Source organism: Hemiscyllium ocellatum, unplaced genomic scaffold (assembly GCF_020745735.1).
Source record: "Hemiscyllium ocellatum isolate sHemOce1 unplaced genomic scaffold, sHemOce1.pat.X.cur. scaffold_465_pat_ctg1, whole genome shotgun sequence".
Lineage (NCBI taxonomy): Eukaryota > Metazoa > Chordata > Chondrichthyes > Orectolobiformes > Hemiscylliidae > Hemiscyllium > Hemiscyllium ocellatum.
In genome coordinates, this window is record NW_026869072.1 from 470886 (window position 1) to 487264 (window position 16379).

General features: G+C 45.8%; 1 long non-coding RNA gene across 6 annotated transcripts in view; it reads right to left on the reverse strand.

Moving 5' to 3' along the window:
- Positions 1 to 16379, reverse strand: part of LOC132813774 (uncharacterized) — a 40861-nt gene that overhangs the window by 11204 nt on the left and 13278 nt on the right. Inside the window, exon 4 of one of the 6 annotated variants that reach the window (XR_009644166.1) lies at positions 14708 to 14787. The exons of the other annotated variants lie outside the window; for them this stretch is intronic. This is a non-coding gene — a long non-coding RNA (uncharacterized LOC132813774). Of the gene's footprint in view, positions 1 to 14707; positions 14788 to 16379 lie in introns of those variants that run through there. 6 annotated transcript variants of the gene reach the window in all.

Genomic DNA, 16379 nt, shown 5'->3' on the forward strand with positions numbered 1-16379 from the left:
TGTGGGTGTTGTAGTCCCCAAGAAGCCACTGGAGCCCTGTCTCTGGAAAGTGTATGAAAAATGTGGACTGGAGGGTGTTGTGTATAGGATCCCCATTCAGACACACGGGACATATGGGCTGTCACTGGGTTTTACTGAGACACCTGCTTCCACAACCTGATTTTCTGATGTAAGGAATATAGATTCAGCCAACTGGGGCGTGGGAAGTGAATAGGAGGAGCAGATTTTAAGCAGAGGTGGCTCAATGGTTAGCACTGCTGACTCACAGTGTCAGGGACCTGGATTTGATTTTAGCCTTAGGTGACTGTGTGGAGTTTACACGTTCTCCCCGTGTCTGAGCGGGTTTCCTCTGGGTGCTCCCGTTTCATCCCACAGTCCAAAGATGTGCAGGTTAGGAGGATTGGATATGCTAAATTGCCCACAGCGTCCATGCCTGTGCAGGTTAAGCCATTAACCATGGGAAATACAGGGAATGGGTGAGTCTGAATGGGATGCTCATTATAGGGTTGGTGTGGACTCCATGGACGAATACCCTGTTTCTGCACTGTAGGGATTCTATTCTAATTTCATGAAGAAGAATGTACCTATCTCAATGTGCTGTGAATCTGTGGAATTCCCTCTTCAAAATGCAGTGGATGCCAGGACAATGAGCAGATTTAATGAAGAGATACAGATGTTGAATTTGCAATGAGATGAAGGGTGAGAGAGAGCAGGCAGGAAAACCCAGCTGAGACCGAGGTGAGCTCAATCATCACCGTATTAAATGGTGGGGCTGGTTCGAAGAGCTGCATTCCCTCTCCTGTACCCAGTGCTCATCTTCTTATGGTAATCACTGGAAAGCTGAATCCAAAACTCACCACCCTCCCCAAAGGAGTCATGATTTGGAGATGCTGGTGTTGGACTGGGGTGTACAAAGTTAAAAATCACACAACACCAGGCTGTAGTCCAACAGGTTTAATTGGAAGCACACTAGCTTTTGGAGCGACGCTCCTTCATCAAGTGATTGTGGAGGGCTCGATCATAACTCAGAGTTTATAGCAAAAATTTGCAGTGTGATGTAACTGAAATTATACATTGAAAAATTAATTGTCTGTTAAGCCTTTCATCTGTGAGAATACAGTGATAGTTTGACTTCTTTCATGTGTAAATCACAAAACCCTTCTTTTTAAAGTTGCATTCTCAGGTTAGCTGCTAACAATGGTTTATAGTGAGACAATATGTTGAAGGTGTTAGTTCCCTTTGTTCTCTGCCTATGACCTGATGTTTAGATTGATCCTCTCTCCACAGTCACCACGCTAACATGGACTTGGCTGTACCTCAGTAATTTTCCCAGTCACACTGACATTTGAAATATTCACCCACGGACAGAATACACACCTTCCCTTCCACATGAAAAAGGCCAATGATATTCAGATCGGCACGGATCAAGTAACTATCAAAACTGAAAATGAAGTTCAATTTAAATTTCTCATCTGCAAATCTGCCCTTTCAGTTCTCTACAACAGAGAAAACAAGTCACCACCGTTAACACAGGATGGAAATTCATAAGACAATTATAGTATTAAATTGCAGTTTCTTTGTTCCCCCAAAGCTTTAAATCTCAGTCTCACAATTTCTCTCTTCTGTGAACTGAAATCCAAAATAATCTCCTCACTCCTTCCCTCCACACCTAGTTCTAACACTCTCCTCTCTTTGAATTCAGCTTCCTAGCTCCTGCCTACAGACTAAAAACCAAAAAAAGGGGTGGCACGATGGCACGGCAGCCCCACAGCACTAGGGTCACAGGTTCGATTCCAGCAATCCAAAGATGCGCAGGTCAGGTGAATCGGCCAGGCTAAATTGCCCATAATATTAGATGCATTAATCAGAGGGAAATGGGTCTGGGTGGGTAACCCGAGGGTCGGTGTAGACTGTTTGGGCCGAAGGGCCTGTTTCCACACTGTAGGAAATCTAATCTAATCAAATCAATGAGTCTGACTCGGAGCCTCCTGGGTGTTGGTGAATCCTCCCTACACCTCCCAGGGCTTCCTTCTGGGACAGAACGGACTGACGTTTTCCCCCCCAATCTGGAACCTCTTATTTATTCCCCTACTCCGATCCTCTGATGAGAACCATCCTGCACACACTGGCCAAATCATATCTGGTTGAATAAAAATGAACTAAAATGAATGTTCCTCTCCGTAACATCCCTGAATCTTCACCCGAGTTCTGATAACTTTCTGCAAAATACTCCCCCACTGATACGCCGACCACTTGTCCCGATACCAGGGGAGGGGCCATTCCCCTGGGACCTGTTCCCAGAGGGAGGAAGGGAGTGAGCTGCCAATGAAAGATCAATCCCACACACCCACAGCCGCTCTCCCTGGCACTGACCCACCTTGCACATACACCAACAATTGCCCAGCACTGCGCCCATGCACCGGTCTCCCCTCCTGCTGAGCATGCTCCAGATCACACAGGAGCCTGAGTGATTGACAGCAGCCACTGCCCAATAGGGTGGAGGGGGCGGGGCTGGAGGACTGGGACAATGGGATTGTAAACAATGAATGAATGTGGAGGACACTGGGGGATGGACAGGTCAGTGAGGGACATGAGCAGTGCAGCAGCAGGAGGGGATCCTGGACAAACTGAGCAATGGGAGAGTCTAACAGGAGAGAAACTACAGGAAGGTTTTGTTTAGAGGCTCAGGCAGGGACAGCTGGGAGACAGTATGGCCTGGTGGCTTGGGCAGGTTTTCCAATCAGCCACTTCAAAGATGCTGTCACTCAACTTTGAACCTGATCCTCCTGGTCCAGAGGTAAGGACACTACCACCATTTCTTGGTGGACTAGAGGAAAGAAGGGAAGATGTTCTCCGTCTCACTCACATGGAAACTCCATGAGCTCCTACCACTTACTGTCTCTGGTGGGGATGGAGGAGACAGAGCAGATGGGAGCAGGGTTAGGGATATAGGGACTGCCTTTGAAAAGGAACTCACTGTGTTGGTGATATTAATAAGACTCGATACACAGTCACTAACACAAAGCTGGTGTACGTGAACTTTATCCAGAATATGAACACCCATAACTGGGTGACGCAGACTCCAATGTACAGAGTTAAGTCCTGTATACTATTAACAGCTTTGTGTGTGAGAAATCACGTTTCATGAACTTAAGTCAGGGCAAAAGGGTGGAAATCATCTACATGGTCTTCAGTAAGGCGTTCAAGAAGGTTCCCCATGGGAGATTAGTTAGCAAGGTTAGATCTCACGGAATACAGAGAGAGAACGAGCCGTTTGGATACAAAACTGGCTCAGAGGTAGAAGACAGAGGGTGGTGCCAGAAGGTTACTTTTCAGATTGGAGACCTGTGACCAGTGGGGTGTCACAAAGGATCGGTGCTGGATCCACTAATTTTCATAATTTATATAAATGATTTGGAAGTGAATATAGAAAGTATTGTTAGTAAGATGACATCAAAATTGGAGGTGTAGTGGACAGTGAATAAGATTATCTCAGATTACAACGGGATCTTGGTCAGATGGTTGAGGATTGGCAAATGGAGTTTAATTCAGATAAATGTGAGGTGCTACATTTTGGAAAAGCAAATATTAGCAGGATGTATACACTTAATGGTAAGGTCCTCGGGAGCGCTGCTGAACAAAGAGACCTTGGAGTGCAGGTTCACAGCTCATTGAAAGCAGAATCGTAGGTAGATAGGATAGTGAAGAAGGTGTTTAATATGCTTTCCTTTATTGGTCAGAGCACTGAGTATAGGAGTTGGGAGGTCATGTTGCGGCTATACAGACATTGGTTAGGTCATGCTTGGAATATTGCGTGCAATTCGGGTCTCCTTCCTCTCAAAACAATATTGTGAAACATGAAAGGGGTCAGAAAAGTATTACAAGCATGTTGCCAGGGTTGGAGGATTTGAGCTATAGGGAGAGGATGAATACACCGTTTTCCCTGGAGCGTCACAGGCTGATGGGTGACCTTATAGAGGTTTATAAAATCAGTAGGGGCATGGATAGGGTAAATACACAAGGTCTTTTCCCTGCGGTGGGGAGGAGGTACGATGGGGGGTGGGAGACAGAGGAGGGAGACTGAGAGGGGAGGGTGACGGTTAGCTTGTAGATCTACAACACAATCCTGTTCCTGTTTTCTCCCCATCCCCTTCAATCCCTCTGAAGGGCTCAGAGTAAGTGCACAGACCCTGGAAAATAGAGCTTTAGGGTGACCAAGTGCTGAAGGTTGCATTTGGGACGTTGACCTTTATTAGTCTGTGCACTTTATCAATAAATGGACCTGGGTTCAATTCCACTGTTCTGGATTCATGTCAGTGGCCACAGACACGCCTGTCTCTGACCCTGACGACTGGATCCCCTGTCACTATAGCTCTGCCATTCTCCTTCCTCCCGTTCTGTGCAGCAGAGCTCTCTATGGGGTCATGAACCTGGCTGTTGCTGATTTCCCCTGAGAGGCAACCCCATCTGTTCCCTCCCTTATAGAATCCCAAGCGGTGCACAATATCTGTATGAGAAGCGAAATGATCATGGGGCGTCCTGCACTCCCTTCCTGAGCCTTTTGCTTGATATGATGGTCACCCATTCCCTTTCTGCCTGTGTAACCCTCACCTGCAGTGTGACTAACTCACTAAACGTGCCGTCCATAGCATTCTCAGTATTGCTCCACAGTGAGTCCACTCTCAGCTCCAGGTCTGAAAAGCAGTTTCCCAGTAGCTGCAGATGGACACCCTTCCTGCACACACAGCCGTCAGGGACACTGGAAGTGTCCCTTATTTCCCACATTGTACAAGAGGAGCGCCCCACGGGTCTGAGGGCTCCTGTAACAATGTGTCTCTAGTTTCAGCTAGTTACTCCCATTAGGAGAATTTAAGTGAGCAAAAACCTTCCTTCTCTTCCAACATTTCCATTATCATCAAAAGCCCCGATCTTTACTTAAGCTGACATTTTACACTTTAAAAACTGTTTTAAAGAAAACACTCAGCAGGTATCGCTTACAACTTGGCTGTTCCCTTTGGGAACATGTGAATTGCTGAATGGCCTGGACTAAAACTGAAGCTGTGGTTCACCTTCTCCCTGTCTCCCCTCGCTCTATTTACACCCAACTCCAAAACACTCTCATTGAACCAAGCAGCCCTCACGGTGCAGCCCTGTCATTTTCATTGTCTGCTCACACCTACACTGCCCTCAGCCTCCTGTACTGTTCCAATGCATCTCAATGGGAGCTGAAGAACTGCATCTCATCTTTCAGTTCAGCCCTTTGTAACCCCAGAGTCAATACGGACCTCAGCAGTTTCTGAATGAACAGACAGTTGTCAAAACCTGGAACATTCCACCCGAAATGGTGCTGGAATTTGAGTCCATAAGGAATTTTAATCAGAAGCTTGCAGGGAATTGAAAATGAGGAGTTTACAGGTTAACATCAGAAAGTGGGTGATTGGGTCTAAATCTGACAGTTCCTATGTAGAGACGAGGTGTAATTTGGACAAATCTGTGTTCCCTCTCAGGGCCCAGAATTGAGCACAAACCCAAAGGGTGATCCCTTGGAACATCTTTCTGCTTTTTGCTTGAAAAAAAGAGATACTTTCCCACAGACAGAACAGACACACCTTTCTCCTTCCCCAGTTAAATGTCAATGGTATTCCGATCCTGATGACCCTGCTGACGATAGAAAGTTGATTTTGAGATCCCTGTCTCAATTATTAAATAAAATCCTATAAAATGAATTCACAAAATAAAACTCACAGTCAGTGCAGGCTGAACAGTAAAGACAAATACTTCTCTTGGTATGTGTTTGATGTGTAAATGCTCCTCTTCAAATCACCCCGACCCCACCCAGGAAGAGGATATGCCCATGCGCCTCGCTGTACCTTGTCCCCAATAAAGATGGTGGCCATAACCCAGAACCCATCACCGCCTGAGGCCCACAGCCGTTTTCCCATTTGCTGTAAACGTGGGACCAAGAGTTTCTAATTCAGGCCTAACTACCTGTACAGAGTGTAATTAAACCCTTCCAGTCTAAACTGATCCAACTCCCCTTTCCTCCTCCTGCACACACTAAGGGTCACTCTAGGTCCAGTGACCCTCACTCAGAACTGACTGCAGCTGGGAAAATTAGAATCCCTACAGTGTGGAAACAGGCCATTCGGCCCAACAAGTCCACACTCACCCTCTGAAGAGTTTCTCAACCAAACCCATTCCCCGACCCTATTATTATTTTACATTTACCCTGACTAATGTACCTAACCTATACATCCCTGAACACTACGGGAAATTTAGCTTGGCCAATTCACCTTACTGCACATCTTTGGACTGCAGGAGATAGGGGGTAAAGAGTAAATAATAGGTGGGGACAGAGCCCAAAAGAAAAAATAACATTTGGAAAGAAAGGAGTAGATAACAATCTGCTGGGAGGGTGAATAGCTGTGAATGGAGGGGACAGGAACCTGTGTCTGGCAGCAGCTCAGTGGAGGTGCTGGAAATGGCAGTTGATGATCTACGTTCTGCTGCAAAACTGACCCTGAGCTTCCAGCTGCCTGCTACTTTAACACACGAACCTGTTCCCTGGCCAACATCTCTGTCTCATGCTTACTGCAGTGTTCCAGTGAAGCTTGATGCAAGCTGGCAGAACATTCCAGAACATTCCAAAACACACCATATTTCAAGGACTGCAATTTCCCCTCCTACGTGGTCAACAATACCCTCCAGTCTATCTCCACCACTTCCCGCACCTCTGCCATTGAACCACACCTCTCCAACTGCAACAAGGATAGAACCCCCCAGTCCTCACCTTCCACCCAGATACAACGCATCATCCTCCGCCATTTTCACCACCTACAATCAGATCCCACCGGAGATATATTTCCCTCTCCATTCCTTTCAGCATTCCACAGAGACCATTCCCTGTGAATCCTAGTCAGATCCATGCTCCCCAACAACCCACCTTCCACTCACAGCACCTTCACTTGTCAATACAAGAGGTGCAAAACCTGTGCCCACACCTCCCCCTCACCTCCAACGGACCATTCCCCATCCAGCAGAGATTTTCCTGCACATCCAAACACCTCACCTATTATGGCCTTTGCTTTCGATGTTGTCTCCTGGGACACCAACTTGCGGAATGTTTCAGGGAGCATTTCTGGGACACATGCACCAACCAACCCCACCATCCTGTGGCTGACCACTTCAACTTCCTTACCCACTCCTCCAAGGACATGCAAGTCATGGGCCACCTCCACCACCAAATCCCAGCTACCCGACGCCTGGAGGAAGAAATTGGGACCCTTTAACCACAGAATCAAGGTTTCCTCATCTCCCCTCCCCTGCCTTATCCCAGATCCAACCCTCCAACTCGACACCACGCCCTTAAACTGTCCCACCTGTCCACTTTCCTTTCCAATTATCCACTCCACCCTATCTCCATTACCCTCTAACTACATCTACCCATTGCCTTCCTAGCCCACTTCCCACCAACACCACACATCCCTCTTATTTATCTCTCAGCCTTCTTACTTCCCACCCCACTCCCAATCCCGGCATTCCTGATGAATGGAATATGCCCAAAACGTCGATTATCCTTCTCCTGGGATGCTGCCTGACCTGCTGTGCTTTTCCAGCGCCACATGTTAACGCAAGTTGGAAGAACAACACCTTATCTTCTACTTGGGGACCCTGCACCCCTCTAGCCCCAGTATCAAAATCAATAATTTAGGTCCTGAACTCTCCAATGTCCTAGCGCCATAGCCTCTTAACCCACACACCAGGCCTTGTTAGTACATAACCTACCATTACACATTAGCTATAGTTAGCCACCAACAGTCCCCATAAACGGCTATTCACCCTGCCCCAGCCAGATCGTTATCCACTCCTTTGTCCAACTGCTCCCATCTCTTTGGACTCTATCACCACCTATCATTTACTCCTTAACCCCGATCTTCTGCATATATACCAACATTTTTTTTCAGTAGCATCAGTTCTGAGGAAGGGTCAGCAGATCCAAAATGTTAACTCCGATTTCTCTTCACAGATGCTGCCAGACCTGCTGAGCTTTTCCAGTATCTTTTGGCTGTTGAGTGAGATTTACAGCATCCGCAGTTCTTTTGGTTCTAATTTACCAGGAATTTCTAATTTAAGTCTAGCAGCCTAAAACTGTGCGTTTAAAAACCCTCCCAGTCCACAATAACTCAATTTCTTCCCCAGACTTTGCAGTCTCTCCCACTCCCTTCACACTCATGAGGACCTCTCTCACAGTGACACTGCGCCTGCACAGCTCATGGCCATGTGTTGGCCTGCTGGACCCACCCCAATTCACTCCCATTGGCCGAAGGATCACGCCAATTCTCCTATTGGTCTGAAGCTGCTGTCAATCACCTGGGCCCCATTGTGACATGAGTGGGCTCCTCCCAAGAGCATCGGATGATGAGGGGTGACCTCATAGAGCTTTCTAAAATCATGAGGAGTATGGATGGGAAAAATAGACAAGGGCTTTTCCCTGGGGTGGGGGGAGTCTAGAACGAGAGGGTGTAGGTTTAAGGTGAGAGGGGAAAGATTTAAAAGGGACCCAAGAGGCAACTTTTTTCACACTGAGATGGGTGCCTGTATGGAATCTTCTGTTTGGGGAAGTGGTGGAGGCTGGTACAGTTACACCATTCGGCATCTGGATGGGTATGTGAATAGGAAGGGTGTAGAGGGATATGTGCCAAATGTTGGGATATCTGGTCGGCATGGACCAGTTCAACCAAAGGGTCTAATTCCATGCTGTATGTCTCTTGGACTCTGCCCTGGGATGAGCTTCATCATTCACAGTGAATGGGGCAGTAACACAGAGCACAGGGGTTTGGGGCTATTCAGCTGTACTGGCCCCTCTGGAGATGGTGCCAGTCTATCCCAACTCACCTCCCATTTGTCTGTAGCCCTCCAAATCCTTCCTTAAAAAAGTTAAATTCCAAATTTGTTTTCTCAATAACTACTGAATCTGCGTCCAAACTGTTCCAGATGCTCAGAACTTAGTGAGTACAATAATCTTCACATTTTTAACCTGTTTTATTTGCCATTTACCTGAAAGTAGTTACTCAAAATTGTGACGTTAATAATTTCTCCGTCTGTCTCTCTGTAAATTAAATATCCTGGAAACAAATCTGCTCCTGGTCGAAATCCCTGCCTAACCTTCTCAGCTCCAAGGAGAATTAGTTGATCTTCTGCTAACTCTCCATAAAAGAGAAACCCATCTTAATTTTAGTAGTGCCATAAAGATGTACAGCAGAGAAACAGACCCTTCGATCCAACTTGTCCATGCCGACCAGATATCCTAAATTAATATCATCCCATATGCCAGCTCTTGGCCTGTATCCTTCTAAACTTTTGCTAATCACATACAACATCTCAAAGGCATAACTGGGTAATTGTACCAGCCTCCACACTTCCTCTGGCAGCTCCTTCCACACACGTACTATGTTCAGCTGGAAACATTGCCCCTTAGATCCCTTTTAAATCTTTTCCCTCACACCTGAAGCCTGTGCCCCCAAGCTTTGGACTCACATATCCTGGGAATAAGACTCTGGGATTTCATCCTATCCATGCTCCTCACAAATGTATCCGATGCTCCAGGGAAAACAGCTCCAGCCTATTCACCCTCTATCTATATAGCTCAAACCCTCAACCCTAGCAACATCTTTGCAGATCTTTTCCGAACCCTTTCAAATTTCATAATATCATTCCGATAGCGGGGAGACCAGGACTGAAAGCAGAATTCCAGAAGTGGCTGAATCAATGTGCTGTGCAGCCGCAGAATGACATCCCAACTCCACTACTCAATGTACTGACCAGTAAAGGCTAGTACACCAAACACCTTGTTCACTACCCTGCCTATGATTCCACTTTCAAGGAACTATGAACCTGCACTGAAAGATCTCTTTGTTCAGCAACACCCCCCAGGACCTTCCCATTAAGTGTATAATTCCTGCCCTCATTTGCTTTTCCAAAATGGAGCACCTCACATTTATCTGAAATAAACTCGATCTGACAATCCTCAGCCCATTTGATTGAAGTCCCATTGTACTCTGAGGTAACCTTCTTTACTGTCCAGTGCACCTCCAATTTTGATGTCTACTGTAAGCCTACTAACTATACCTCATATATTCACACACAAATCATTGATATAAATTATGAAAATCAGTGGATCCAGCACTGATCCTTACACCATATTGCTCATCACAGGCCTCCAGTCCGAAAAGCACTACTCTCCGTCCCCAACCTTCCCGCCAATTTGTATCCAAACAGCTGGCTCTCTCTGCATCCCATGGTGTCTAACTTGCTAACCAGTCTGTTATGTGGAGCTTTTTGAATGTCTTTCTGAAGTCCAAGTTAGTGATGTATGTACAAAGCCATGCTGACTATCCCTAATCACTTCTTGCCTTTCCAATTACATATAAACCTGTCCTTCAGAATTCCTTCCAACACCTTGTCTGCCACTACCCTCAGGCTCACCGGTGTATTGTTCCCTGGCCTTTCCTCATCACCTTTCTCAAATAATGGCTCCTGTCTTGCAGCACCTCACCTCCGGCTATCGGTGATACAAATCTCTCAACGAGGGGCCCGGCGATCACTTCCCACAAAGATTTGGGATACACCTGATCAGGTCCCACAGATTTACTCAGCTTTATGTATAAGACATCCCGTACAACCTCCTCTGTAATATGGACAGTTGTCAAATCATCACTATTTTTTTCTCCAAACTCTCTAGCTTCCATATCCTCTTTCAGTAAAAGCTGACATGAAATCCTTGGATAGTATCTCTCCCACCTTCTGTGGTTCCACAGACAGCCTTGTTGATCTTTGAGGGTCCCTATTCTCTGCCTGGTTACTCTTTTGTCCTTAGTGTTTTGTAGAATCTCTTTGGATTGTCCTTAAACCTCTTTCCCCCCAAAGCTCTCTCATGTATCCTTTTTGCCTTCCTGTTTTCCCTCGAGTGTACTCCTACTGCCCCTATACTCCGAGGGATTCACTCAAACCCAGCTGTCTGTACCTGCCATATCCCTCCTTCATCTTTTTGACCAGACCCTCAATTTCTCTAGACACACAGCATTCTCTACACCTACCAGACTTGGCTTTAACAGGAACATACTGTCCATGTACTCTTGTTGTCTCATTTTCACAGGCCTATGGAGGCAATGGCAGATGAGGACATGGAAACAGTCATTCTCAGTAAAGAAGTAGTGTTGGAAAAGATAACAGCCCAAAAGAACATGGGTCTCCTGGCCGTGATGGAATGCATCCCAGGGGACTAAAAGAGATGGTGAAGGGTTTATTGTCCTTCCTTGCTAGAGGGATGGTTATGCTGCAGTTGTACAGGGTGCTGGTGAGGCCACACCTGGAGTACTGTGTACAGGTTTGATCTCCTTACTTCAACAAGGATGTACTGACACTGGAGGGGGTGCAGAGGAGGATCACTAGTTTGAGTCAGGGGTTGAGAGGATTGGTGTATGTGGAGAGACTGAATAGACTGGGATTATACTTGTTGGAATTTAGAAGAATGGGAGGCTGTATTGGAAAAAATAAAATTAAGAAGGGAATAGATAAGATAGAAGCAGGGAGGTTATTTCCATTGGGGGGGCGGGTCAGCCTAGACAGCACAGCGTCAAAATAAGGGGGTATCTGATTTAGGACAGAGTTGAGGAGGAACTTCTTCAGCCAAAGGGTTATGAATCTGTGGAATTCCCTGCTGAGTGTAGCAGTTGATGTTATCAACTTGAATGTCTTTAAGGCAAAATGTAGATTTGCAAACAGATCTGATCTATTATTTTCTGCAACTATTTTAAAACCAGTAGAATTGTCGTCAAAGAATCCCAAGTGTGGAAGCAGGCCATTCGGCCCATCACATCCACACTGACCCTCAGAGCCTCCTATCTTACCCCTGTAACGCTGCATTTCCCATGACCAATCCACCTAGCCTGCACATCCCTGAACATTTCCCATGGCCAATCCACCCACCTGCCCATCCCTGAACAATACGGCAATCCAGCCTGGATTCTCCACCCAACCTGCACACCTTTGGACTGTGGGAGGAAACCAGAACACCTGGATGAAACCCACACAGACAACCTCAATAAGGTGATCGTCCTGTTCTTATTTCCCAGTTCCACCCAAGTAATTTCAACGGGCGAACCCCCATGAATATCCTCCCTAAGCACAACAATAATGTTATCCCTACTCAAAAACACCATTCCACCTTCTCTCTTATCCCCCTTTCTACCCTTCCTCATATCTATTCCCTGGAACATTAAGCTACCTGGCCTGTCCAACCTAAGCCACGTTTCTGTCATACCCACTATATCCCAGTCCCATGTTCAAAACCATATCTTAAGCTCATCTGCTTTCCCTGTAAAACCTCTTGCATTGAAATAAATGCAGTGCAGTGCTATCAAAAGGACAGACTGATGGGCAGAGGGGGTGGGATGGCCCTGTTGGTGAGGAATGACGTTCAGTCCCTTGCGAAGGGGGAGATACAGAATCAGGAGATATAGAGTCAGATTGGAGGGTGGCTAATGTTGTCCCACTTTTCCAGAAAGGTGGGAGAGAGATAACAAGGAATTATAGACCGGTTAGCCTGATGTCAGTGGTGAGAAAGACGCTGAGTCAATTACAAAAGATGAAATTATGGCTCATTTGGATAGCAGTAATAGGATTCATCAGAGTCAGCATGGATTTACAAAGGGGAATATACTGACTTGGATTGAAAATTGGCTGGCTGACAGGAAGCAAAGTGTAGCGATAAACGCTTCCTTTCGGAATGGTAGGCAGTGACTAGTGGGGTACCACAAGGTTCGGTGCTGGGACTGCAGCTGTGTCCTCGGTCCTGGGACCGCAATATACATTGATAAAATAGATGAACACATTAAAAGTAATATTACCAAATTTGCTGATGACACAAAGCTGGGTGGCAGGGTGAAATGTGAGGACAATGTTATGAGAATACAGGTTAACTTGGTCAGGCTAGGTGAGTGGACGGATGCATATCAGATGCAGTTCAATGTGAATAAATGTGTGGTTATCCACTTTGGAGGCAAGAACAGGAAGGCAGATTACTATCTAAAAGGAGTCATGTTTTGTAAAGGGAAGTACAACGAGATCTCGGTGTGTTGTACATCAGTCAATGAAAGCAAGCATGCAGGTACAGCAGGTAGTGAAGAAAGCTCACTGCATGCTGGCCCTCATAACAAGAGGAATTGAGTATAGGAGCAAAGAGGTCCTTCTGCAGCTGTACAGGGCCCTGGTAAGACCGCACCTGGAGTATTGTGGGCAGTTTTGGTCTCCACATTTGAGGAAGAGCATTGTGGCTATTGAGGGAGTATTGGGTAGGTTCACGAGGACAATTCCCGGAATTGGCGGAATGATCATATGTTGAAAGATTGGAGCGACTGAGCTTGTATACACTGGAGTTTAGAAGAATGAGAGGGGATCTGATTGAGACCTACAAGATTATTAAAGGGTTGGACACTCTGGAGGCAGGAAGCATGTTTCCATGGATGGGTGAGTCCAGAACCAGAGGATGCAGGTTAAAAATAAGGGAGAGGTCATTTAGAACAGAGTTGAGGAGAAACGTCTTCACCCAGAGAGAAGTGGACACATGGAATGCACTGCCCCAGAAGGCAGTGGAGGCCAAGTCTCTGGATACTTTCAAGAAAGAGATGGATAGAGCTGTTAAAGATAATGGAATCAAGTGTTACGCAGATAAGACAGGAACAGGATACTGATTGTGGATGGTCAGCCATGATCATAATAAATGGTGGTGCTGACTCAAAGGGCAGAATGGCCTATTCCTGCACCGATTGTCTATTGTACCTTGTCAGTCCGACCTCATTCTGTGCCTTGCCCGTGCCTGTCTAACTTCTCAACTGTACCAGCCTCAGGGTTACCTCCTTTCTCACTATCTCTTTAGGTTTACCCCCATGCCCTCACTGGTTTAATGCCTCCCGAGTAGCACTAGCAAATCTCCCTGCTTGGATATTAGACACCTTCCAATTCAGGTGTAATCCATCCTTGTTATGCACGTCACCTCTCCCCCAGCAGAGATTCCAATGATCCAAAAATGGGAATCCTTCTCCCCTGTATCAGATCCTTGGCCACGCATTCATCTGCTCTACCCTGCTATTCCTACTCTCACTAGCATGTGGCACAGGGAGTAATCCAGATATTACTACCCACAAGGACCTGCTTATTATCCTCCAGGCTAATTTGCTATATTCTCTCATCAGGACTTCATCCTTTTCTCTGATGTCATTGGTACCAATGTGCAGCGACCTCCCACTGATCATTCTCCCCTTTCAGAATATTCTGCACCCTCAGAGCCATCCTTCACCCAGACAGTAGGGAGGCACCACCCCATTCTGATGTCTCACTGTCAGCTACAGAAACTGCAGTCTGTGCTGCAGACTAGAGAGCCCCCTATCACCATCGATCGCGTGGAACCTGATATACCTCACATTACACTAGATCCATTACACTAGGAACTTAGCTGTCAGTGTGATATTCCCCTGAGAGTGTGACCCCAACGCTTTCCAAAACAGTATACTTGTTTGAGATGGAAATAACCACAGGAGACTCCTGCACTACTTGCCCTCCACTCCTCCATTTCCAAGAGGAAACCCATTTACCTGACTGGATTGGCAGTTTTCCTACCTTTCTGAAACTGCCACTTATCACACCCCCTGGCTCCTGTAAGTTCTTCATTACCTTTAACCATCGCTCCATCTGATCCATGAAATCCTACAGGATTTGCATCCTCACTTCCTGCAACAGACAATCAGGATCATTGAAACTTTCCTTAATCTCCTACATCCAACAGGAAGAGCACATCACTGCACGAATGGCCATCTCTGCACATTAACAGTCCACAGACCCAGAAAAAGGCACCCAGTCTTACAGCTTTACAAAACACGACTATAGAATAAATTAGTACCAATATTTCATATTTAAAAACTTAATCAAAGTGTATCATAAGATGTGTATTTAAAGAAATAAACTGTCGCTGTACTGAATGTTGTAGCTTTACTCAAATAAAACAGACTAAGATTTATCTTTGAAGAGACCGAAACCCACTGAGCTGTGAGTCACAGATGAAGAGCACTAAACAGAACCTTCGGTCAAATTTGTCCATGCCGACCAGATATCAGAACCTAATCTTATCCCTCTTGCCAGCAGCTGGGCCATATCCCTCTAAATCTTTCCCATTCATGTCAAGTATCCTAATGCCTTTAAAATGCTATAATTGTCAGCCTCGACCACTTAATCTGGCAGTTATATGCACCATACATGCACCCTCTCTGCGTGAAAAAGTTGGTCCTTAGTTCCCTTTTATACCTTTTCCCTCTCACCCTCAACCTATGCTCTCTATTTCTGGATTTTCCTACTCAGGGAAAAGACCTTACCTGTTTACCCTATCCATGCTACTAATGAGTTTATAAACCTCTATGGAGGTCACCCCTCAGTCTCTGATGCTCCAGGGAAAGAAAGCCGCAGCCTTTTTGCTCTCTTCCTGCAGCTCAAACCCTGGCAATATCCTTGTAAATCTTTCATGAACCTTTTCAAGTTTCACAACATCCTTTCGATTGACGGAGAACAGAATTGCACACAATATTTCAAGAGGCCTAACCAATATCCTGTACATGACCTTCCAACTTCTATACTCAATGCTCTGATCAATAAAGGAATGTATTCCAAACACTTTCTTCAATATCCTATCTACCTGCAACTCTGCGTTCAAGGAAATATGAACCTGCACTGCAAGATATCATTGTTCATTAACACTATCTAGGAATTTGTCACTAAGTGTATCAGTCCTGTTAAGATTTGCTTTACCAAAATGCAGCACATCACATTTATCTCAATTAAACTCCATCTGCCACTTCTCACCCACCTGAACAACATCCTGTTTTAATCTGATGTAACCCTCTTCGCTGTCCACTATACCTGCAATTTTGGTGTCATCTGCAAACTTACTAACTATACCTCCTCTGCTCATATCCAAATCATACAAATAAATGACGAAAAGTAGTGGACCCAGCATTCATCCTTACGGCACTCCACTGGTCACATGCCTCCAATCTGAAAAACAACCCTCCACCACCACGCTGCTTTCTACATTTGAACCAGTTCTGTATCCAAATGGCAAGTTCTTCGTGTATTTCATGAGATCTAACCTCGTTAACCAGTCTTCCATGGGGAACCTTGTCGAGAGCCTTACTGAATTCCATAGATCATGTCCACTTCTCTGCCCTCATCAATCCTCTTTGATAAGTCTTCAAATAACTCAATCAAGTTTGTGAGACATGATTTCCCACGCACATAGTCATGCTGACTATCACTAATCAGTCCTTGCTTTT